Source organism: Microcebus murinus, chromosome 10, assembly GCF_040939455.1.
Source record: "Microcebus murinus isolate Inina chromosome 10, M.murinus_Inina_mat1.0, whole genome shotgun sequence".
Classification (NCBI taxonomy): Eukaryota; Metazoa; Chordata; class Mammalia; order Primates; family Cheirogaleidae; genus Microcebus; species Microcebus murinus.
In genome coordinates, this window is record NC_134113.1 from 93,771,933 (window position 1) to 93,797,572 (window position 25,640).

Here is a 25,640-nt window from a genome sequence, read left to right on the forward strand (position 1 = left end):
TGCAGTGCGTTGGGATTATGTATTCATTTTTACTTTTTATTTCTATTTTTTAAAAATTATTTTAAAGCAAGTATAGCCAAGCACACAGATTCTGGAGCCAGGCATCCCAGGTTTGAATACTAGCTCTGCCATTTACAGTGTGTGATCTTGGGAAAATCATTTAGCCTACTGTGCTTCTGTTTCCTCATCTGTAAAATGAAGATAATAATGGAGTCAACTTTATAAGATTTGTTATACAGATTAAATTAAATCCATTAATATGTATAAAGTACTTAAAATAGTGCCTGGTATATAGTAAGTGCCATAAAAGTGTCAAATTAAAAAATAAAATAGGCCAGGCTTGGTGGCTCACGCCTGTAATCCTAGCACTCTGGGAGGCCGAGGCGGGCGGATCGTTTGAGGTCAGGAGTTCGAAACCAGCCTGAGCGAGACGCCATCTCTACTAAAAATAGAAAGAAATTAATAGGCCAACTAAAAAATATATACAAAAAATTAGCTGGGCATGGTGGCACATCCCTGTAGTCCCAGCTACTCGGGAGGCTGAGGCAGTAGGATCACTTGAGCCCAGGAGTGTGGGGTTGCTGTGAGCTAGGCTGACGCCATGGCACTCACTCTAGCCTGGGCACAAAGTGAAACTGTGTCTCAAAAAAAAATAATAATAATAAATAAATAAATAAATAAAAATAAATTGAGACTCTCCAAAGATTCTCCAATTATATGTGAAGAGCTCAAACAAATCATCACAGAAACATTCCTCTCTTAGTCATAGTAATAGTAGGTATTTGATAAATTGAAGCCGTTTTTTAAGTGTCAGTTACATATGTTACCTCATTTGAAATTCACAATAATATTTTTAATTTGGTATTATCATCCTGATTTACTCCGAGAAATCTATAAGTAATTTGCTCAAGGACCCCCAGTTTGAGGCAAAACTAGTCTGACTGTACTACACTATATTCCTACAGAGTGAGAGAAAGATATGTCCACTGGAGGTTAAGAAAGAAGTACTGGGGTTTTTTTTACTTTATTTTTTTTGAAAATTATTAAATTTAAAATATAAAAAAATAATAAAAATAAAAAAGAATGGATCTGAGGTGCTATGTTTTTATTTATTTATTTTTTTGAAAATTATTAAATTTAAAATATAAAAAAAATAAGAAGTACTGGGAATAACCAGAGTTTCTCCATCTTCCACCCACGACTCCTTTACCCCTAGAAATGAGCCTGCTCTTGCTCCCTTCCTAAGCAGCTTATCATAAATAGGAAGCATGGCTTGGGTGCAAGAAATCCGGAAGCTGACGATAAGTGGCTGTTCAAGGGTTGTAGGAAAAACGGAGACATCCTTCTTCACTGGTTCAGTGAAGATACTATACTTAGGCTCTAGAGAGAAGATCCTTCAGGTGAAGGGAAAAGGAGGATGCCAGGCAGGAGGCTGAGGGAGGAAAGGAAAGCTCTTGCTAATAATCAGTGTTCTCTGTGCTAACAAGAAACATCAAAAAAGCTGGGAGTGTCCTTCAGGAATAATGGCTTTGGAGAGCTGATTACTTTTCTATTTATTTAGACCAAGGGTCTGCAAACTATGGCACTGGGTCCAAATCCAGCCCAACACCTGTTTTTTTCAACAACTCATAAACTAAGAATGGTTTTTACATTTTTAAATGGTTGGGAGGAAGAATCAAAATAAGATATTGTCAATAGCTGCTTTTGCAATATAATGGCAGAGCTGGGTTGTTATGGCAGAGACTGCATGGCCTCCAAAGCCTAAAACATTTACTATTTGACCCTTTACAGTAAAGTTTGCCAACTCCTGAGTTAGACAGTAGATGAACCAAATGAAACAGCATCATAAGTCGTGGGATCAAAGGGCCATACTAGCCCTCAGTTAAGGGAAAGAATGCAATGGGGAGTAGAGGTGAAGAGAGAAAGAATGAAATACATCCGGGTGGGATACACACATATTGAGTAGTAAAAAATCTCTTAAGGACTTCCTGTTGGAGGCTCCAAAAAAGTGGGCTTACCAAGACAGAGATGTAAAAAGTCTGAGATTAGAAAATAGTAGTTTTTTCCCTCAAATTTCTCTCACTCCATGTAATTAGCAAATGAAAGAAAAACTTACCAATGGCTAGAGTGTCCTCTACCATTAATTCTATAAACTGGCTCCCCTAGGTTTTCTGAGGGCTGATAGATTTACCTGGTTCTTATCTTTTACTTATCTAGGAACAGCGTAAATATTATAATACCTAAATCCCTCTTGGCCACTTTGGACAGAGTGCTGCCCTCCATTTATTAGGGAGAGGAAAATTCAGGACTGGATTAGACAAATGGCAAATGAAAGATGGGCTGATGGCTAATTGCCAAGTCCATTTCTTTTTTTTAGCTCCACAGTCATTTTCTGTAACCCCCGAAATGTGGCAAACAGACTATATTTTGGTAACTTATTTATTTTTAATTTTTAGAAATGAGGTCTATATATGATGTTAGGTAGGGGCCCAACTTAATTTTTTTGCATATGAGTATCCAGTTGTCCAAGCAACGTGTTGAAAAGACTGTTCTTTCCCTTTTGGTACTGTTACCAAAAATCAATTGAGGAGGATCATTTTGAGTCTCAGAGTTTGAGACCAGCCTGGGCCACAGAGCCAGATCCTGTCTCAAACAAAACAAAACACACACAATTGACTATACATGTTTGTCTTTTTTTTTTTTAATTAAAAATTTTTTTTTGAAGATAAGGTCTCCCATGTAGCCTCCAGAGTAGCTGGGATTATAGGAGTGTGCACTGCGTCCACCCATTTTATATAAATACCAAAGACGGTACAGGCAGGAGGTCTGTAAGGATGGCTGAAGTGTACAGTAAGACACTGATAAACTGTTGCCAGGGATTTCTCCATTTTCTAACAAATAATATTCCTTTTTCAGGTTGGAAAAATGAATCTCCAAAGTTGGGGATGGAAAGTGGAGCCTCCAGATTACCACCACCATCCTCCATCTACCTAATGAAGTGATGTGTGAAAAAAGGGGATGTGGAGAACATGCAGTTATGAGGACCTTACTGGGATTAGCCCCCAAATAAATCATGATCAACAAAATACATTATTAAATATAAGTTATTAACTTGTTTATTCTACACTTACTGATTATTATCACTCTTAGATCCTGAATCATATTAATAAATACATTATGAGAATTCATTATTTAAAAAAAAGTTGGCCAGGTGTGGTGGCTCAGGCCTGTAATCCTAGCACTCTGGGAGGCCTAGGCGGGAGGATGGCTCAAGGTCAGGAGTTCGAAACCAGCCTGAGCAAAAGCAAGACTCCATCTCTACTAAAAAAGTATAAAGAAATTAATTGACCAACCAAAAATATATAGAAAAAATTAGCCGGGCATGGTGGTACATGCCTGTATTCCCAGCTACTAGGGAGGCTGAGGCAGAAGGATTGCTTCAGCCCAGCAGTTTGAGGTTGCTGTGAGGTAGGCTGATGCCACGGCACTCTAGCCCCGGGCAACAGAGTGAGACTCTGTCTCAAAAATAAATAAATAAATAAATAAAAATTAAAAAAAGTCAAACTCTACACGATTTTTAAAAGAACTGCACGGTGGCTCACGCCTGTAATCCTAGCTCTCTGGGAGGCTGAGACGGGCGGATTGCTCAAGGTCAGGAGTTCGAAACCAGCCTGAGCAAGAGCGAGACCTCGTCTCTACTATAAATAGAAAGAAATTAATTGGCCAACTAATATATATAGAAAAAATTAGCCGGGAATGGTGGCGCATGCCTGTAGTCCCAGCTACTCGGAAGGCTGAGGCAGGAGGATCGCTTGAGCCCAGGAGTTTGAGGTTGCTGTGAGCTAGGCTGACGCCACGGCACTCACTCTAGCCTGGGCAACAAGTGAGACTCTGTCTCAAAAAAAAAAAAAAAAAAAAAAGAACTGAAGAACTGCATAATTTTATAATATAAATATATTATAAATATAAATATAAATTATAAATATAAAATTATGATTGTTTTAATTCATTTGTTCACAAATTCAGATTTTAGTGTGGCACAATAGTTGTGTTTGAAGCAGAACATGCTTGAATTTTCTAATGATTGACCTACAATATGTGACACATTAAGTCATATGCTGAGCGTGTCTAACCAAAGTCCTAAAAAATTTAAACTTTTTAGTCATGAAGCAGCGGTACCAAGTGCGTAACTAAAACAAAATACACAAATAGAATGTTATGGTACATATCAGCTTCTTTCTTTTTTACTTTTTGAAAGGGAGTCCTCGGGTCTGTTCCGTCCAAACACCGTGAAGCAAGAGACCGCCCAACACGCCGCACATACCAGCTTCCATTAAAACCACGGCGCTTCCTTTTTTCTCACCACAGTACAAAAGCGGGAAGAATGTTAAACTCCAACAAAGGAACTTATTTACATCTCAACACTAAAGAAAATGAGGCAGGAAAAGCGGAGCCCTGGATTTCTCGGTTCCCGGGTTTGCACCTGGTTCTCCTCTCAGGCACCTCTTCTACCAAGGAAGCACGGTGCAAAACCAACTCCCCATCTGTCTGAAACTTGCTTTTTCTGCGTTTCCCCATACAATTCTCTTCTTGGACACTTTCCATACTTCTGCATTCCCAATCTTGCTGTGTATTTCTCAGTGTTTTGGTTAGTTCAAAATAGTCCTCTTTTTCCTGTCTTTTCTCGGTATCAGATCCGTCCACCCTAGCCCGAGCAGTACGCGCTCTCCTTAGACTCGGTCTTTTCCTTCTAAGGCTTCCCTACATGTTTGCACTTCCATTCTTTTCATTTTTATCTCTCCCTCTTAGGCCAATTTACCCAAAATTGGCCTGAGGCAGAGACCGAGATAAAATACCAAAGAAAAAGTCCGGGCGCTAGAGTCTGCGGGTCAGGGAGGAGCGCCCGAGGCAGCCGCGGGCCGGGCCCCTCCCCAGGGAAGGGAGGGCGGCGGAAGGATGGGGCAGGGCGGGGGCGGCGGCGGGGTTGGGGGACGACAGGATGGGGGCAGGGAGGGGGCGGCGGCGGGGTTGGGGGACGACAGGATGGGGGCAGGGCGGCGGCAGGCGCCGTGCCCAGCCGCACGTCCCAGCGACTGGAAGTCAGCGCTCACGTCCCGGCCGCGCCCCTGCGCCCCGTGCTGCGCGAGATGCTGGGAGGGGACGCGGGGGCGCCCTCCGGATTGGCCAGACCAACAAGCAATTTTTCAGGAATTCTCCACTACTCTGGGGATCAGCGAAAGGTTATACGAGGGTTTTGCCTGGGGCAGATGTTTTGTTCTAGGCAAGTAATCCTCAGACATCCTTTTAGCACCACCCAGCCATACCAGTCTCCGTCCCCTGCTCCTTTTTCTCACCCACATTGCCTTTTTAGCCACAGGTCTTTTCCCCCTTCTACTTTTCTTTTCTTTTCCACGTACACTCCATGTTTCACATTCCACATGGCTTTGTTGCTTTATGAACGCTTTTCCTTCGTAATGCCTCTGCAGCACAGTGATTTTTTTGTTTTTTTTTTTTCGGAGACAGAGTCTCACTCTGTTGTCCTGGCTAGAGTGCCGTGGCATCAGCCTAGCTCACAGCAACCTCAAACTCCTGGGCTCAAGCGATCCTTCTGCCTCAGCCTCCCAAGAAGCTGGGACTACCAGGCATGCGCTACCATGCCTGGCTAATTTTTTCCTTATATATATTTAGTTGTCCAGCTAATTTCTATTTTTTAGTAGAGACGGGGTCTCACTCTTGCTCAGGCTGGTCTTGAACTTGTGAGCTCAAACTATCTGCCTGCCTTGGCCTCACAGAGTGCTAGGATAACAGGCGTGATCCACCACGCTGGGCCTGATTTTTTTTTTTAAGTCAATTTTATTTATGTATAAAATGTATAGAATAAAATTCACACAGTTTAGATGTACAGGTCGATGACTTTTGACAGACACACACACCTCCATGTAACCACCACCCCAATCAACATTATAGATTTGCATCTTCTCAGAAAATTTCCTGAACACCCTGATTCTTGCTGTAGTTACTATGTCATTTTTCAATCATACTTTTATAGGGTTTTTTCCCCTTCATGCATTCACTATTTTCATATTTTGGCAAATATTTGCTAAATACCTTGTATGAACGAAACACTGCATACAGAAATAAATAAGAAACTAGAGCAACTCAGTTTAAAAGGTAAGGCACATATAATTAGATGCATACTTTTGCTCTCCCTCCAATTACAGGTTTCTGTTTTTTTTAACATTTTAAAATTTAAAAAATGTCCCCCTTCACTGGTGTTTAGCCACCTACAGATTGCTGATAATCCCTACCCCTTCACCTTTTTAGATCCTCAAACAATTTGGTCAGGTGACTAATCCTTCCTGAATAATAAATGTTTTCTATTTTACTTCTTCCTGGGGAAGGCTGAAGGCAAATGAAACACATTAGACTCAGAAAAGCTACTGAGTAAAAAGTGGGTGGGAAAGTAGAGAGAATTTCCTGGAGGTCTGGGAAGGGCATGCCCTAATGAGAGTGGGAAAGCCACAGGCACTGTTTCCAAAACAAATGGATAAAAAGTCTGAGCATGCAGCAGCTGAAAAGGCTACTGGAAGACTCATTGGGCAGCAGACAGGATGTGAACCTACGGAATAGACTCATAAAAGAAGATGTCAGCACAGATCATTGGGTTTAATGAGACACATTAGAACTAAAGATGGGAAAGCTGGCTACTGAAGAGAGTTGAAGAAAATTTGAAGACCTCCTTCCTCCCCAATGGGTGGGTTGTGTGGGGTGCCGTAGTGAAAAATCAACCTAAGGAAAGTAGGAGGCATGAGGACACAAAGATGAAAAATAAGAAAAGGAAGGAACACCAACCAAAAAAAGCACAAGAAAACCCAACCCCGATTTTTTGCAATGTTGATGTAAACCTGGCCCTCTTCCTGAACCAGTGACACAGGGTTTTTCTACTTCCCTTTGCTGCCATGTTGCTCAAGTCTAAAAACCAAGATATCTGATCATCAACTCTGAATGAGGGAATAACTTCTAGATTCACTTCATCAGAAGTTTAAATTTGTACAGGGGGAGGAATGTAAAAAAAGAGAAGAAGTTCAAATTAGAAAACCAAACCTCTTTAATAGTGTTGGGGCTAGTGGAGTTGAAATTATTTCAAGAAAAATAATTTGTTTTCTAGTGGTGTTAGAATTGAGAATGAGTTCTTTTTTTCTTTCATCTATGTCTTTTCTTTTTTACTGAAGTATACATACAATAAAGCAGGTAAAAATGCACTATCTAAAGTTTATAACTGGGTAAATATTTGCATCTGTATTCATCTTTATAACCATTACCCAGATCAAGATCTAGATTGTTGAACACTTCTTGCTCCCTACTAGTTCCAGTCTATAGCCTCCCTAGCCAGAGGAAACCACTATACTGACTTCTATCATCATCACTGAATTCTGTCATTCTTTACATGGAATCATATAGTATGTACTCTTTTGTGCTAAGGTTTTTTTCATGTAGCATACTATCTATGATTATTATGTGGTTTGTTATTAGTAGTTCATTCCTTGTTATTGCTGAATAGTATTCCACTTATGGATATGCCAAATTTTATCCATTCTTCTTATATATATGTTATTTCCAGTTTTGAGCTATTATAAACATTCTTGTCATTTGTCAAATGTGTGAATTCTATTTTTTTTTTTTGAGATAGAATTTCACTTTGTTGCCCAGGCTAGAGTGAGTGCCGAGGCATCAGCCTAGCTCACAGCAACCTCAAAATCCTGGGCTCAAGCAATCCTACTGCCTCAGCCTCCCAAGTAGCTGGGACTACAGGCATGCGTCACCATGCCCGGCTAATTTTTTCTATATATATTAGTTGGCCAATGAATTTCTTTCTATTTATAGTAGAGACGTGGTCGCTCTTGCTCAGGCTGGTTTCGAACTCCTGACCTCAAGTAATCTACCCGCCTTGGCCTCCCAGAGTGCTAGGATTATAGGCGTGAGTCACCGCGCCCGGCCTGAAACTCAGAATTTAATTGCCCAATATAAAATCATAATATTAATCAATTGTAAATTAGGGCTATTATAGAATCCACATTTCCTAATACCTGGCCAAGTTCATTTTTCCTTATATATCGCTTCTATTTCACTGGCCTCCTGTGAATGGAGAGGTTATCCAATCATCCCATTTGCCCAGGACTACCTTACTTCTAGCACCGAAAGGCCCTGGGCATTAGGAGTTCAAGACCAGCCTGAGCAAGAGTGAGACTCTGTCTCTACTAAGAATAGTAAAAATTACCTGGGCATGGTGGTGCATGCCTGTATCTCAGCTACTCGGGAGGCTGAGGCAAGAGGATCCCTTGAACCCAGGAGTTTGAGGTTGCTGCGAGGTAGGCTTACACCATGGTACTCTAGCCCGGGCAAAAGAGTGACCTGATTTATCTCATTTATGCGCCTCCATTCCGAAAGGAAAAGATATTTAAATCAAGGAACAATGCAATATCCACACATTTATGTATTTTTATACTTCAACTATAATCTTTGACTCTGGAGATTATATAGAGTAGTGCTGCTACTCAAACTGTGGTCCATGGACCAGCAGCATCAACATCTCCTGGGATCCTGTTAAAATTGCAATTGAAAGCCTCTCCTATCCTCGCTTCCCCACCTACAGAATTAGAATCACTGAGTGTGGAGCTTAAGAATTTGTGTATAACAAGCCCTCTCAAGTTGGGGTCAAAGGAAACAGTGGGAAAAGGGAGCTAAAGTTTGAGGACAACTGAACTAGCAAATTTCCTTTACAGATATATGGATACTCATATGGTTTTAAAGATCCTTGGGCAGGGCTGGGCACGTGGCTCATGCCTGTAATCCTAGCACTCTGGGAAGCCGAGGCAGGAGGATCCTTTGAGCTCAGGAGTTCAAGACCAGCCTAAACAAGAGTGAGACCCCTTCTCACTGGGAATAATCTAAAAAAGAAAAAAAAAAAAAAAAAAAAAGAGTGAGACCCCGTCTCTATGAAAAAAACAGAAAGAAATTAGCTGGACAACTAAACATATATAGAAAAAATTAACTGGGCATGGTGGCACATGCCTGTAGTCCCAGCTCCTCTGGAGGCTGAGGCAGAAGGTCCTCTTGAGCCCAGGAGTTTGAAGTTGCTGTGAGCTAGGCTGATGCCACAGCACTCTAGCCCAGACAACAGAGTGAGACTCTGTCTCAAAAACATAAATACTAGTCATTGTCTTTGTAAGTAAAAAAACAAAATAAAACAAAATAAAAAAAAAAAACCATAAATAAATAAAAGTAAAAAAAAAAAAAAATCCCTGGGCGGAATGATTCATTCCATTACCTCACTGATTAACCTTTCCCTATATGAAACAAATCCCATTGTTGGTTGAAAAACAAATAAACAAAAAAACTTTATCACTTATTAAATCTCTTTTCTAACATTCTAGTCCTAAATGAAAGTTTGACAATATCATTTCCTTGTTGTGTTTTTTTTTGTCTTTTTCTGGAGCCATTCCAAGTATACTTTATGTACCACTTACAGTATGGTATCCAGAACTAATCTTAGTGAAAAAACTATAGTATATCAAAAGAAATACCTTGTGGTTACAATGTCAAAATTCATAAATCTTAAAAGAAAGTCACTTTCCAAGGTATGACAGAAACTATACATGTGGCTGGTTGGACTGCAGTGGTGTTTACAACCAACTGATCATAATCAGTTACAGATTACTTTGTTATTTCTCCACTCCCACTGCTTTACCTGACTAGCCTTAAAAAAAAAAAAAAAGAAACTACATGTATAAGAATCATGAAACCTAGAAACAGAAAGAAAGAAAGAATAGTTAATCTGGATCACAGGGAAGGGGAAAATAGATGACAGAGTAACATACAACAGAATTTGCTGAATGAGTTTTTGCCAGTAGGGACTGGATTTAGACCCCCAATTGTGTTCCCTTGGGGTTTTGTATAACTTGGCTGGCATCGATCTACATGGTTTATTTGAACTCTATTCCAGGACTCAATTCAAAAGATTACCCTCTTACTTCAGTCTGGTTTCTCTTTGCCCATCTAAGTCGAGCTCCCTCTTTTCCTTCCCCTCATTCTTCCCCAGAGTTAGCTATGGGGAAGGCATCATCACAGATGATGGTAGAGAGAAGTATTGACAGAAGCAGAATGGAAAAGAGTGCAGAAAGAAAAATAAAAGACTAAGACAAAAAGAATAGGCACAGGCATAGATAAGAATTTAGACAGTCAAAAGAGGGACTACTATCTGTACCCCCATAATATGCCGAAATAAAATACAAAAATAAATAAAAAAAAAAGAGGGACTACTCATCACCTTTACATGGAATAATACAGTACATACTCTTTTGTGCTAACTTTTTTTCACATAGCATAGTGTCTATGATTATTATGTGGTGTGTATCAGTTTATTCCTTGTTTACACAGGTGATAAAATGCTATAAATAAATTTACTTACAGAAATGGATAGAGGCATTGCCCACAGTTAAGAGGAACAGAATACAGGAACCAAGGCAACAGACATAAGCAAACCTAACAACCTGAAATATATGTGAAGGCACAGAAGGAGATAGACACTAGCAGATGATGAACCAGGTCACACAGGATTCTGCAGAAAGCAGCTGCAGATTTTGACTAAGAGAGATACTTCCAAGGAAGTGTTTATTTATCCTCATCTGTCTCTCTGAGTCATTTCTATTTCCAAGGAAGAGAGGTCACTAAGAGGGTACCTTCACTTCTCTACTGTTTGCTACTTCCTTTTCTAGCCTGTGGTCTTTTTTTTTTTTTTTTTTTTTTTTTTGAGACAGAGTCTCACTTTGTTGCCCAGTCTAGAGTGGGTGCCGTGGCATCAGTCTAGCTCACAGCAACCTCAAACTCCTGGGCTCAAGCAATCCTCCTGCCTCAGCCTCCCGAGTAGCTGGGACTACAGGCATGTGCCACCATGCCCAGCTAATTTTTTGTATATATATATTTTAGTTGGTCAATTAATTTCCCTCTATTTTTGGTAGAGACGGGGTCTCGCTCAGGCTGGTTTTGAACCCCTGACCTCGAGCAATCCGCCCCCTTCGGTCTCCCAGAGTGCTAGGATTACAGGGGTAAGCCACCACTCCCGGCCCATAGCCTGTGGTCTTTTGATGTGCACAGAAAGGAACCAAGATAACCCAAGGAACCAAAGATAACCAAGGCTAAGAATATTTCCCTTAGACATAACCCTGGTGTCTTGACCGTTCTCCTTCCATCTCTTCGATATTTGTATATCAAAATTTTCACAATTCTCTTTCTTGTTCTTTTTTCTTTTTTTTGAGACAGAGTCTCACTCTGTTGCCTGGCTCTAGCCCAGCTAGAGTGCCGTGGTGTCAGCCTAGCTCATGGCAACCTCAAACTCCTGGGCTCAAGCAATTCTTCTGTCTCAGCCTCCTGGAGTAGCTGGGACTACAGGCATGCACCACCATGCCTGGCTAATATTTTTTATATATATTAGTTGGCCAATTAATTTCTTTCTATTTTTAGTAGAGATGGGGTCTCTCTCTTGCTCAGGCTGGTTTTGAACTCCTGACCTTGAGCAATCCACCCACTTGCGCCTCTGAGAGTGCTAGAGTGCTAGGATTACAGGCGTGAGCCAGGGCGCTGGCCCTTGTTCTTTTTTCTATTTCCATAGGTTGTAAGCCATCAACTTAAAGCTCCTTATGTCTATTCCATTCTTTTTTCTAGTCCCTTCCTTAACCTAAAATCATCCTTGTCCCCTCATCCTATCTATATCCAGTTTTGCCTCTTTCAGTTCCATTCTCTATTTTTACCCATTAGTTGAGTTCTTAAGTGGAGCTCTCAATCATTGGACAAGGTAACAGCTTAATAAAAACAGCAAGACACAATAGTTTTCCAAATCCAGGAAGATGAGTAAGTTTTTTTTTTTCTTTTTTTTAAAGGCAATGTTGAAAAAAATTAAAATATATATATATACACACACGTATGTCAAAGTTTACAAAATGCACAGCATTCTGCTGAATGACACAATTTATTTGTTTGTTTTTTGAGACAGAGTCTCGCTTTGTTGCCCAGGCTAGAGTGAGTGCCGTGGTGTCAGCCTAGCTCACAGCAACCTCAAACTCCTGGGCTCAAGCGATCCTCCTGCCTCAGCCTCCCAAGTAGCTGGGACTACAGACATGCGCCACCATGCCCGGTTAATATTTTTTTGTATTTATTTTTAGTTGGCCAATTAATTTCTTTCCATTTATAGTAGAGACGGGGTCTCACTCCTGCTCAGGCTGGTCTTGAACTCCTGACCTTGGGCAATCCACCCACCTCAGCCTACCAGAGTGTTAGGATTACAGGCGTGAGCCACCAAGCCCGGCCAATTTGTTTGTTTTTTACCCAGCAATGGGATTTGTTTCATATAGGGAAAGGTTAATCACAAACCCAAAGTCCCTGCCCTCAAGTTATGATGTGACTGTGGAGGGGACAAGATTAGAAAGTGCTGAAGAATGCCATAGTCAAGAGATTTTATGCATATGGGATTAATCCAGAAATACTGCTTAAAGTTGGTATTTGGAATGGATCTTGAAAGATGGGTAGGTTAAGAGATAAGAGATAGAAATCAGAGAGGGGCATTTCTGTAAGGTGAAATGGCCTAGGCAAACATGGTGGTAAGAAGTTTGTAGGAAAGGTTGGGGAATAGTGCTTAGTGCAATTTAGCTGAGGAGTAAGGCACTTACAGGAGTCTAGTAAGAGATAACAACATTGGGAAAACAAGTTTGGGCTATGCTGCAGCAGTCTTTGAATACCAGTGGTGCTAATTGAATGTAAGCCCTCAGGTGAGGAATAAAGTGAATTTTTTTTTTTTTTTTTTTTGAGACAGAGTCTCACTTTGCTGCCCAGGCTAGAGTGAGTGCCATGGCGTCAGCCTAGCTCACAGCAACCTCAAACTCCTGGGCTCAAGCAATCCTGCTGCCTCAGCCTCCCAAGTAGCTGGTACTACAGGCATGTGCTACCATGCCCAGCTAATTTTTTTCTATATATTTTTAGTTGGCCAATTAATTTCTATTTATAGTAGAGACGGGGTCTCGCTCTTGCTCAGGCTGGTTTTGAACTCCTGACCTTGAGCAATCGGCCCACCTCGGCCTCCCAGAATGCTAGGATTACAGGCATGAGCCACCGCACATGGCCTGAAGTGAAATCTTATTGCATTTTTTCTTTTTCACAGCACCCACATACTACTTGTACTCCAGATATGTCAAATGTGTCACCTTTATCTTAGATGCTTTGCCTCAGTTAAAATGCTCTCTCCTTGGTCTGTGCTTTTTCTAATTTCACCTTTGCATTGCTTCTCTCAATCCCAACCCTGAACTGCAATTTGGTTGCTTCAGAAGGCCTTCTGGATAGAAACCAACTTGGTACAATGGAGGAAAGTGTTTTCTGCAAACAATCTCTCACTTCCATTGTTAGAACAAAGACAAGGTTGAAAGTTATTATAGAAAACCCAGGTATCAGCACAGACCGTGGTACCAATTTGTTATGCTACAGACTGTGCTCAATTTTTGTTAAGTCATTAAACCTGTGTCTCAGTTCACTAATTCTAAAAGGTGGTCTTACAGCTGAAGAAGAAGGACTCTGTTTTATTCTCTGCAATTTCAAGGGTCCTACAAACACACTGCCCATATAAATATGTGGTGATTCATGCATGTAAGGCAATCATTACCCCCGAAAGAAAGGTCAAAAATTAAATAAATATTTCAGGTATTAATCTGGAATTCACTTATCATTCCTCTTTCAAATACATACTTAAATTTCCAGATTTTTGGAACCTTTCCCTGGTTCATGTATGTGTTTGTACATATAGACATAGTCAATAAATATTTGAAAGACGGATGGAATGAATCTCTAATTCTAAACATAAAGCTATTGGGGAAGAAATTATTTTTGCAATTAGATCCTGAGTGGTCACATAGTTGGAGTTTGAAAAATCAGAAGCATTTGAAAAGAGCGACCTAGTTGTTTCTGGGTATGGCTGAGAAAAACTTTATTTCTCCTCTTTCATCTTTAAATCTCCACCAGACCTTGCTCCTTTCAGGTAGCCTGAGAATGAAGCTATTTACTTCTGTCTCATTAGTTCCTCTTTCATCTTGACAGCTGCAGTCAATACAAAGAAATACAACAGCCCCAGGAAAAGACTCACATATTCCCACCAAGGAGGATGTGCACTGAACAGCATTATTCTCTTTTGCCCACACCTCTACCTCCAGGTGCACCAGTGACAGAACAGTGACGACTTCTGCCCCTACCTCTCTCACCAATAACTAGTCAATATTATTAGTACAGCCACATGCCAAAAATACCTGCATGCTTCATGGGGCTCCTGAAAGGTAAGGGGAACAGAGCTTCTAGTTTAAATTGCACTGTATATACCTAGTTTTAAGAGATGACAGAAGAAAAGCAGGATTATTTACATTCTCAAGAAAAATGACCTTACAACCAGAATAAATGAATAAATATGGGGAAGAGAAACTAAAGGCCAGAAAGGGCAAGGAGATATGTGAGAGTATAATTTTGCTTTAAATAATAGCATATGAAAATAATGTCCAAAAATCATGGAGATTTGGAAAGGTGACAGAAAAATGAAAACTTTTTTTTTTTTGAGACAGTCTCACTCTGTTGCCCAGGCTAGAGTGCTGTGGCGTCAGCCTATCTCACAGCAACCTTAAACTCCTGGGCTCAAGAGATCCTCCTGCCTCAGCCTCCCAAGAGGCTGGGACTACAGTCAAGCACCACCATGCCCAGCTAATTTTTGTATATATATATTTTTAGTTGTCCATCTGATTTCTTTATTTTTAGTAGAAATGGGGGTCTTGCTCTTGCTCAGGCTGGTCTTGAACTCCTGACCTTGGGCAATCCACCCACCTCAGCCTCCCAGAGTGCTAGGATTATAGGAGTGAGCCACCGTGCCTGGCCTGAAAACTTTTTTTAAGTGGAAAAAAAAGTAGTGCTTCATTATTTTTCTACTAAATTATAGAAGGATTATTGACAGATGATTGGTATGCAATAAAAGGAGAGAGGAGTGATTAGCTGGAAGCAAAATTAATTGAGTTTATATTGGCCAGGTGTGGTGGCTCACACTTGTAATCCTAGCACTCTTGTAGGCCGAGGTGGGAGGATCGCTCAAGGTCAGGAGTTCAAAACCAGCCTTAGCAAGAGCGAGACCCCCATCTCTAATAAAAATAGAAAGAAATTAATTGGCCAACTAAAAATATAGAAAAAAATTAGCCAGGCATGGTGGTGTATGCCTGTAGTCCCAGCTACTCAGGAGGCTGAGGGAGAATGATCCCTTGAGCCCAGGAGTTTGAGGTTGCTGTGAGCTAGGCTGACGCCATGGCACTCTGGTCTGGGCAACAGATTGACACTCTGTCTCAAAAAAAAAAAAAAATTAATTATATCATGCCAAAATTTTCCCGATAAGGTTACTAAAATCAGGGAAATATCACAGTCTCGGGTTTCTAAATCTAGGTATTACTGACATTTTGGGCCTGGTAATTCTTTGTTTTTTTTTTTTTTTTTGCTTTTTCAGACCTGTACCTGCAGACCTGGTAATTCTTTGTAATGAAGGCTTATCTCATGCAGGTAAAATGTTCAGTCGCATCCTTGGTCTCTACCCAGTGGATGCCAATACTGCCTTTGCCACAGTCATGACAACAAAAACAAATTGCCAAATATGCCTGGGAGCAAAATCACGGCTGGCTGAGAACCACTGCCTTAGACACTGTGCACCTTGATTTCAGCAAGGCATCTGAGAAAATCTCTAAAGGGATCCCTGTGTAAAAGGCTGAAAATGAAATATCTCACTCATCTGCAACTCAACTATTTGGAAAACTCACTTATTTTGAAAAGGTTCTCCCTAGAGTACAAAGTTCTACTCACAGGAGAGTTCCTTTGACTCATCTCAGGAAGCACATACTCTCTCTTTTTAAGTTATGAAAAAATATCTCAAGCATACAGAGCAAAATTGTAGCATCTGATACAGAGCTTAAGTTATATTTTTTTCCTTAATTTTTTTTTTTCTTTTTGCTGTCCTCTATAGGCCAGGAGGTTATTTGATTTCCACATACAACAACAGATTAGAAGAAAATTAGAAGAGATACTGTATGCCACAGGTAGGGACCCTGGCAAATTAATAATAACAAGAAAGAAAACAGATAAATTATAAAAATGTGGGCTGAGCGCGGTAGCTCACTCCTGTAATCCTAGCACTCTGGGAGGCCAAGGCGGGTGGATTGCTCCAGGTCAGGAGTTAGAAACCAGCCTTTGCAAGAACGATACCCGGACTCTACTAAAAATAGAAAGAAATTAATTGGCCAACTAAAAATATACAGAAAAAATTAGCCAGGCATGGTGGCGCATGCCTGTAGTCCCAGCTACTCGGGAGGCTAAGGCAGGAGGATTGCTTGAGCTCATGAGTTTGAGGTTGCTGTGAGCCAGGGTGATGCCACGGCACTCTAGCCCAGGCAATAGAGTGAGACTCTGTCTCAAAAAAAAAAAAAAAAAATCAAAATAGGATCTGGTCCCTATCTCTCCTTCTAATGTTTGTCTATGCTCTCCCCCTGATCCAATAAGCTCTAGCATCCAGGATTTTTTTCTGTCCCATATCATATCAAGTTCATGTCTGCTTTAGGGTCTGCCTGGAGATATTTTCACAAGATCTTCAAATGTCTGGTTCTTTCTTGTCATTCAAGGCTGATCTCAATAGTCACTTCCTCAGAGAGTCCTCCTTGCCCAGCCTACCTAATGTTGCTGCTCTAGCCACTCACCACTGATCACATGACCCAGTTTTAACTTTTTTCATAGCTCTCATCACTACCAAAAAGTATTTCTTTGGTTACTGTCAACAGGGACCTTGTCTGTTAACATTATTTGTCCCATAATACTTAAGTCTAGAAGGAGCCTGACACATACTAGATAATCAATATCTGTTGAATAAATGAATAACCAAATATTAATATAGATAAACTGGATAACTACTTCTATATTGGGTAGGAAATCTAGATGATTATAGATTGCTGCGCATCATCGATAACTCAATGAGATTAGTGACTATCAGTCCATAATGGTACTAATTCTCTGTTCAGTTGTACGATTTTTTTTTTTTTTGAGACAGAGTCTCACTCTGTTCCCTAGGTAGAGTGAGTGCCATGGCGTCAGCCTAGCTCACAGCAACCTCAAACTCCTGGGCTCAAGCAATCCTTCTGCCTCAACCTCCCGAGTAGCTGGGACTACAGGCATGCGCCACCATGCCTGGCTAATTTTTTCTATATATTTTTAGTTGGCCAATTAATTTATTTCTATTTTTTAGTAGAGACGGGGGTCTTGCTCTTGCTCAGGCTGGTTTTGAACTCCTGACCTTGAGCGATCCACCCACCTCGGCCTCCCAGAGTGCTAGGATTACAGGTGGGAGCCAATGTGCCCAGCCAGTTGTATGATTTTTTTTTTTCCAGCATCTTAGGTGTAGTATCCAAGGTTAAACCAATCCTGTGGATTTTTCAGGTGACTGAAAGAGAAGGAGGGCAAGAGACTGTAGGACAAGAGTTGGCAAACTTTTTCTGTAAAAGGCCAGATATAAATATTTCAGTCTTTGTGGGCCATACCGTTTCTGTTGCAACTACTCAACTTTGCCATAATAGAGCAAAAGTAGCCACAGAAATAAATAAATGAATGACTGGTTGTGTACTGATAAAACCTTATTTGCAAAAACTGCTAATGGTCTGCAAATCAGTTTGCCAACACTGGATTTTGGTTATTGGAAAAACAATGACTAAAGTGATAGACAACAGAATCAAAGTGTATTGGGAAGAAAATAAAAAGAGATGAGGCTATAAATACAGAAGTCATCTTTTGCTGCACATAGCAAACTACTCAAAATGAGAAGCATAAAACATTTTTTATGTTATTCACCATTTTGTGGTTCAGAAATTTGTGAAGGTCTCAGCTGGATGGCTCCACTCTGCTCCACACAGCATTCGCTGCAGTGACCTTCCTGGAGCTAGAGGATCAATGCCCAAGGTAGCCCATTCACATGACTGGCAGAATATCTTTCTGTCACAGTCCAGCTTGGCTCATTGGCAGCCTTATCCTATCCACCTCTATTTCTCCACACCTATGCTACTTGCTAGAAACTACTGCAGAGGGTGGAGGGGGGTTGTTTCTCCCACATGGGCCTCTCCACAGAGCTGCTCAGGCTTTCTCATGGCATTGCAGCTGGGTTCTAAAAGTGTTTCAAAAGGCTGGAGCGGAAGCTACAAGGCTTCCTATAATCTATGAAGACCTAAGTCTCAGAAGTACCATAATGCCCATTCTACCACATTATATTAATGAAGAAAGTCACTAAATTAGAAGCAAGACTTGTCAGTAAAAAAAAAATATATAAAAAAAAAAAAAAAAAAGAAAGTCACTAAGGCCAGTGTTACTCAAGGGGAGGAGGGGCTACACTTCACTTTCCAATAGTTGAAGAAGCAAAGATTTTGTCATCTTTAATATTCCACAGAAGCCAATTGGATTGGAGGTTTGAATGCAGTGGATAAAGAGTCAATTTAAAAACCTATGCTATATTGTAAGGAAGATGAGGCAGGGGGAAAATAGGCCATGGAGAGTTTATTATGGAGTTTTAAAACAGGGGCGGTTTGCCCGGGCACAGTGGCTCACTCCTGTATTCCTAGCACTCTGGGAGGCCAAGGTGGGCGGATTGCTCAAGGTCAGGAGTTTGAAACCAGCCTGAGCAAGACCGAGACCCCGTCTCTACTATAAATAGAAAGAAATTCATTGGCCAACTAATATATATATAAAAAAAATTAGCTGGGGATGGTGGCGCATGCCTGTAGTCCCAGTAGCTACTCGGGAGGCTGAGGCAGTAGGATTGCTTGAGCCCAGGAGTCTGAGGTTGCTGTGAGCTAGGCTGACGCCAGGGCACTCACTCTAGCCTGGGAGACAAACTGAGACTCTGTCTCAAAAAAAAAAAAAAAAAGAGTGAGACTCTGACTCAAACAAAACAAAACAGGGATATTGATTCAGGAACAAAGTTCTTGGCCAAGTAAAAGAAGAAATAAAAAAAACCAAAAAAATTAAAAGAAAAAAAAAACAGGGATATTTCAAGATGTGGCTATTCTGGTTCTATTCTTTTCATCTGTTTCTGAGGGCCCCAGTGGGAGAGAAGGGCTCATAGCTGTGTGTTCTGCACTAAAATGGACAATCCTCCTAATTGATTAATACCACTAAATCTTTCTGCATTTCATAGTTTTAGAGAAAAATCTATAGTTCACCTCACTCAATAAGCAACTATCTTTGGAGGGTTAAATGCAGGAGCTATGACATCTCTCTAAAGCAGTACTACTCAACATGTTAGGGTATGGAGAAAATACTGCATTCAGAGATATAGGAAAGATTAACTCAGTCTGACACCTTAAAGAGGTCTAGAAGGAACATTTACCACCTATTCTATCTGAGGAGCTGCTACCTGTTAAGTTTCATTTATATACCAAGTCCACCTGTGCTAGATAAGCCTCCTTTTCTCTCCCTGCTATTACCTGTCTTCCCACAATAACCTGATTTACCACCATAACCTGTTTTTGGCTATGCTCCAAGCACCTCCATTCTTTCTGTAACCTCAGGATGGCATATAAGCTTCTGTACCTCATTGAGAGGTTGGGGCAATCATTCAGTGATTTTTCTCTGTGCATGTTAATAAATTTGTATGCCATTCCTCCTAATTAATCTACCTTTTATCAGCTGATATATCAGTGAACCTTCAGAGGGCAAAGCTGAAAATTACCTTTGGTCCCTATACATCAATGACCTAATTGCAAAACCAGTGACCTGCTTGACTATTACCAATTCAACCTCTTGCTATCATTTACACTGTTAATAAGCCCCTATCTCAAATTCTTATGGCTTCTACACCATTCTCTAAGTGTTCTTCAACTTAATTCCTAATTCGACTTTTATTTCATTGGTTTTTCTTCCTCAATGGCTCTTAAATATTGAGTTCATCTTTGACTGTATGCTCAGTGGTCTCAATCTCTCCCACAGAAGGGCAATACTTTTTTTTTTTTGAGACAGAGTCTCGCTTTGTTGTCCAGGCTAGAGTGAGTGCCATGGCGTCAGCCTAGCTCACAACAACCTCAAACTTCTGGGCTCAAGCAATTCTTCTGCCTCAGCCTCCCGAGTAGCTGGGACCACAGGCATGTGCCACCATGCCCGGCTAATTTTTTCTATATATATTAGTTGGGCAATTAATTTCTTTCTATTTTTATAGTAGAGATGGGGTCTCACTACTGCTCAGGTAGGTTTCCAACTCCTGACCTTGAGCAATCCGCCCCGCCTCGGCCTCTCAAAGTGCTAGGATTATAGGCGTGAGCTACCGCACCAGCCCAGAAGGGCAATCTTAAATCTTTGTTTTTCACCCTGAGCTTTCTTTTGAATTCCAGATTAAATTTATAATTGCCAGCTATAAATCTCAACATGGATATCCTGTAAGCACCTCAAACTCAACATACCCCAAACTGATTTCCCAAAGTTCTAATCTTTCTCTTTCAATTGATTTGCCCACTTTGGTTAATAGTATGACTAATTACCTAGTTCCTAAACTAAAATCTGTGATTCTTTTTTTAAATTTTAAAATATTAAGGGAGTTGCCGGGCGTGGTGGCTCACGCCTATAATCCTAGCACTCTGGGAGGCCTAGGCAGGCAGATTGCTCGAGGTCAGGAGTTCAAAACCAGCCTGAGCAAGACGCCGTCTACTAAAAATAGAAAGAAATTAATTGACCAACTAAAAATATATATACAAAAAATTAGCCGGGCATGGTGGTACATGCCTGTAGTCCCAGCTACTTGGCAGGCTGAGGCAGGAGGATTGCTTGAGCCCAGGAGTTTGAGGTTGCTGTGAGCTAGGCTGACGCCATGGCACTCACTCTAGCCAGGGCAACAAAGTGAGACTCTGTCTCAAAAAAAAAAAAACATATATATTATATTATAATATAATTATATACAACATATTATAATATAATATATAATTATATATTATAATATATATTATAAATATATATATATATTAAGGGAGTATAAATGTTTTTATTACATGGATTCATTGTATAATGCTGAAGTCAGGACTTTTAGCGTGCCTGTCACCAGGACAGTGTTCACTGTACTGAATAGGTTAGTTTTTACCCCTCACGCCCCAGGCCTTTAAATTTAGAAAAGAATCACTAGACTGCCTGCTCTTAAAGTACTAATTTTTATTCCCACTAATCATATAGAGTGCCTTTTTTTGTTATGTCCCCATCAAAACTCAATGTTGCTCATTCTTTTTAATTTTCCCAATCTCATAGGTGAAAGTGAATATCATTTTCATGTTTTATTATTAGTGAAATAGAATATATTTACATATATTCATGTTTTTGTTGTGGTTGATAATATTTGTGTGATTAGCCTCCCTATACAAGATACTCATCATTACTTTAAAAAAGGCGATGGCAAGCTGGGCATGGTGGCTCATGCCTGTAATTCTAGCACTCTGGGAGGCTGAGGTGGGTGGATTGCTCAAGGTCAGGAGTTCGAAACCAGCCTGAGCAAAAGTGAGACCCCGTTTCTACTAAAAAAAAAATAGAAAGAAATTAATTGGTCGACTAAAAATATATAGAAAAATTTAGCCAGGCATGGTGGTGCATGCCTGTAGTCCTAGCTAATCGGGAGACTGAGGCAGAAGGATTGCTTGAGCCCAGGAGTTTGAGGTTGCTATGAGCTAGGCTGACGCCACAGCACTCTAGCCTGGGCAACAGAGTGAGACTCTGTCTCAAAAAAAAAAAAGGCAGTGGCAGAAGTATGTTTAGAATTATTATCTCATTCTTATAAATAAATGAATTATGTAGAAAAACATACACACCCCCATGCACATGTGTACAGAAAAAATATGGAGAATTATAACAAACTAGTAACAGTGGTTAACTCTAGTGAGTGTGATTATAGAAGCTTCTCACTTATCTGATATATATTTTACTGGAATAATAACAATTTTTTTAAAAGCATGCTTGCTTTATAGTAAAAAAAACAGTGAATGAAAAATATGCTTAAATACAGATTGGATTATATCACTGTTGTGCTCAAAATTCTTCAATGGCAGGCCTGGCAGAGTCGCTCAAGCCTGCAATCCTAGCACTCTGGGAGGCCCAGGTGAGCAGATCTCTCAAGGGCAGGAGTTTGAAACCAGCCTGAGCAAGAGCGAGACCCCATCTCTACTAAAAATAGAAATTAATTGGCCAACTAAAAAAATATATATAGAAAAAATTAGCCAGCCATGTGGCACATGCCTGTAGTCCCAGCTACTCAGGAGGCTGAGGCATAAAGGATCGCTTGAGCCCAGGAGTTTGAGGTTGCTGTGAGCTAGGCTGATGCCACGGCACTCTAGCCTGAGCAACACAGCGAGACTCTTGTCTCAAAAAAATAAATAAATAAAAATAATTCTTCAATGGCTTGCTGCCAACAGAATAAAATTCATAATGATTAGTATAGCACTCAGGGCTTTACATAATTTATCTTAATTTCCATTTATTCACTGTTATCTAATCTGGTCACCCCAAACTACCTATGTACTTTTTTTGGTGATTTCCTCTGCTTGAAATATTTGCCTTTTCTGCCTGTTGACACACTTTTCAAGGTCCAGCTCAAATGTCCCTCTGCTCTTGCTCTTTCCAACCCTCAGAAACAATTAATCATGCTTTCCAGAGTATTTATACAATACCTTTTTCTTACAATCTATTAGAGTGGGAAGTATAGGAGACTTCAAACACTCATAAACTCCTGTGGAGGACACTGCATAAGATTGTGCAGATAGTGTCTGATTGTGTGCACACCAGAGTTTATGTGATTGGTGCCCCCCAGAGCTGGGCGGTGCATACTTCTGGTCTTCCATGGAAGATGTGGAAGAGAGACACATAATTTGGGCAGGAGGTCTGGTAGTGTCTAGGAAGATTTGCTCTTTGAGAGGGTAAACTGAGAAAGACCTGGAGACTTTGAGGGTACTGTGTGAGCAAGGGCTTGCAGGACAGAGTAGTGTATTTGTGATCCTGCAAGAATTTTAGCGTGGCTGCAGTGTAGAATACCAAAGGGTGAGAAGAGGCCAGAAAGTGAACAGAGATCACATCACAATGGGCAAGCATGCCCAAAACACCAGGTCAAGGACTTTGGACTTCATTCTGAGAACTACAGAGAGCTAGTAGGTTAAGTACAGTAATAACATGATCAGATTTGAATTTTAGAAAGATCACTGACTACACTGTAGAAACTAGTTAGGAGAAAGACTATACTTTCAGGGATCATTTCTATAGTCCGTTACTAGAGAAGTTTCTCTGAACGTGTAGACAATTATAAAATAAAAAAAAAAAAAAAAAAGAAACTAGTTAGGAGGCTATTACACTAAGGGATGATGATGACTTTCCAGTACTCAGGAACTGACAGTGGTCTCAGAATCTCTGGTATCAAAAGCACTGAACAATATATCTAATGCACACTTCAATTTTCAGGTAAACTTCCATGAGAGGCAGATCTCATGAATTCTGGTTTGATTTTGCTTTTCCTCAACACAGATGGGAAATATAAAGCACTGAAATAGTTATGATGAAACAGGAAAAATTAACACAGAACCTGACCTTGGAGTATTCATTCAATAAACATTTAATGATCAACTACTATATAGTGGGCACTCTTGGCACTATTCTCTGTATATTTATGCTATTTTTATGGCTTAAAGCCACCATTAAGTTTCTATATATGTGCTATCTGCACATGGAGAAAAGCCTTTCTGAGGAATGGTGGCCCTCCTTTTAGGAGCAAATCTTTTAGAAAATATTTCAGCTAATCTAAGTTTGTTTCTCTAGAACAGAAGCAAGGGTACGTATTCATTAGAAGATCAGGTGCTGACTAACTTGGCATTTGCTCCTTCTTCAGTATTCTTGACCTTGAATTTTACTGGTCTTAGAAGAATAACTTGCTGTCTATCCTCTACAAGAAGCTTGTTCAGGTTGACTTTCCCTCTTTTTCTCCCATGTTGGAATGAACTACTGTTCCCCAGACCAGTCACAATTTTCACCAGGGGGATTTCCCCATGTCTGGGGCAAGTTTATATTCATCTCTGATCCATATCACTTTCCCTCTCCTGCCTGGATTTTATCACCACCACTTTGGAGCCATAGATAAGATTTTAAAACCTAAGAACAACAGGAGAGCTATCTGAGAAGGAGCATGGGCAAGACAAGGGGAAAAGTGAGGTCAGTTGACAACCCCCATGCAGTAGGTACAAGGCGAGGTGGCTCACGACTGTAATCCTAGCACTCTGGGAGGCCGAGGCGGGCGGATTGCTCAAGGTCAGGAGTTTGAAACCAGCCTAAGCAAGAGGAAGACCCCGTCTCTACTATAAATAGAAAGAAATTAATTGGTCAACTAAAAATACATAAAAAATATTAGCCGGGCATGGTGGCGGATGCCTGTAGTCCCAGCTACTCGGGAGGCTGAGGCAGCAGGATTGCTTGAGCCCAGGAGTTTGAGGTTGCTATGAGCTAGGCTGACACCACAGCACTCACTCTAGCCTGGGCAACAAAGCGAGACTCTGTCTAAAAAAAAAAAGAATCTGTATATCTGTGTTTACAAAGTCCTCTCGTTGGGGTTAGGTTCTGGGAACACTAGGAATTACATAATCTCCAAGATCCTTTCTAGTTCTAAAATTTTACAATTATCATTGTAAGATATCACCAATATATCTATTCATAACAGTGAAAATAAGTAACAATAAAATAAGTAAACAATTCTTAATTAAAATTAGGATTGAGGGCCAGGTGCAGTGGTTTATGCCTGCAATCCCAGCAATTAAGGAGGCAGAGGTGGTAGGACTCCTTGAGGCTAGGAGTTTAAGACTAGCCTGAGCAACAGAGAAACCTCGTTGCTACAAAAAAAATTTTTTTTAATGTGTTTTTTTGTTTTTGTTTTGAGACACAGTATCACTTTGTTGCTGGGCTAGAGTGCTGTGGCGTCAGCCTAGCTCACAGCAACCTCAAACTGCTGGGCTCAAGCAATCCTTCTGCTTCAGCCTCCCGAGTAGCTGGGACTACAGGCATGCGCCACCAGGCCTGGCTAATTTTATATATATATATTTTTTAGTTGGCCAATTAATTTCTTTCTATTTCTAGTGGAGACAGGGCCTCGCTCTTGCTCAGGCTGGTTTCGAACTCCTGACCTTGAGCAAGCCACCTGCCTTGGCTTCCCAGAGTACTAGGATTACAGGTTTCAGCCACCGGGCCTGGACCCCCAAAATTTTTAAATTACCCAGGTGTGGTGGTGTATGCCTGTAGTCCCAGCTACTCAGGAGGCTGAGGCAGGAGAATTGCTTCAGCCTAGGAATTTGAGGTTGCTGTGAGCTATGATGATACTACTGCACTCTAGCCTAGGCTACAGAGCAAGACCTTGTCTCAAAAATAAAAGAAAAAGTTAGGATTGAGGACTTGAGACTCATAGCTAAATCTAGGAATAGTACAAGTTAAATTTCTGGGACTTATCCTATAGTTCCTTCAGTAGATTCCTATAAAAGCTATCCAAAACATTGGCTCTT

General features: G+C 40.6%; 2 protein-coding genes and 1 pseudogene across 2 annotated transcripts in view; 1 reads left to right on the forward strand and 2 right to left on the reverse strand.

Moving 5' to 3' along the window:
- Positions 1–25,640, reverse strand: part of LOC142873416 (small ribosomal subunit protein uS13-like) — a 379,862-nt gene that overhangs the window by 230,529 nt on the left and 123,693 nt on the right. The window lies entirely within an intron of this gene.
- Positions 1–25,640, reverse strand: part of SLC2A3 (solute carrier family 2 member 3) — an 85,622-nt gene that overhangs the window by 34,849 nt on the left and 25,133 nt on the right. The window lies entirely within an intron of this gene.
- LOC142873475 (uncharacterized) lies at positions 23,337–23,413 on the forward strand (annotated as a pseudogene).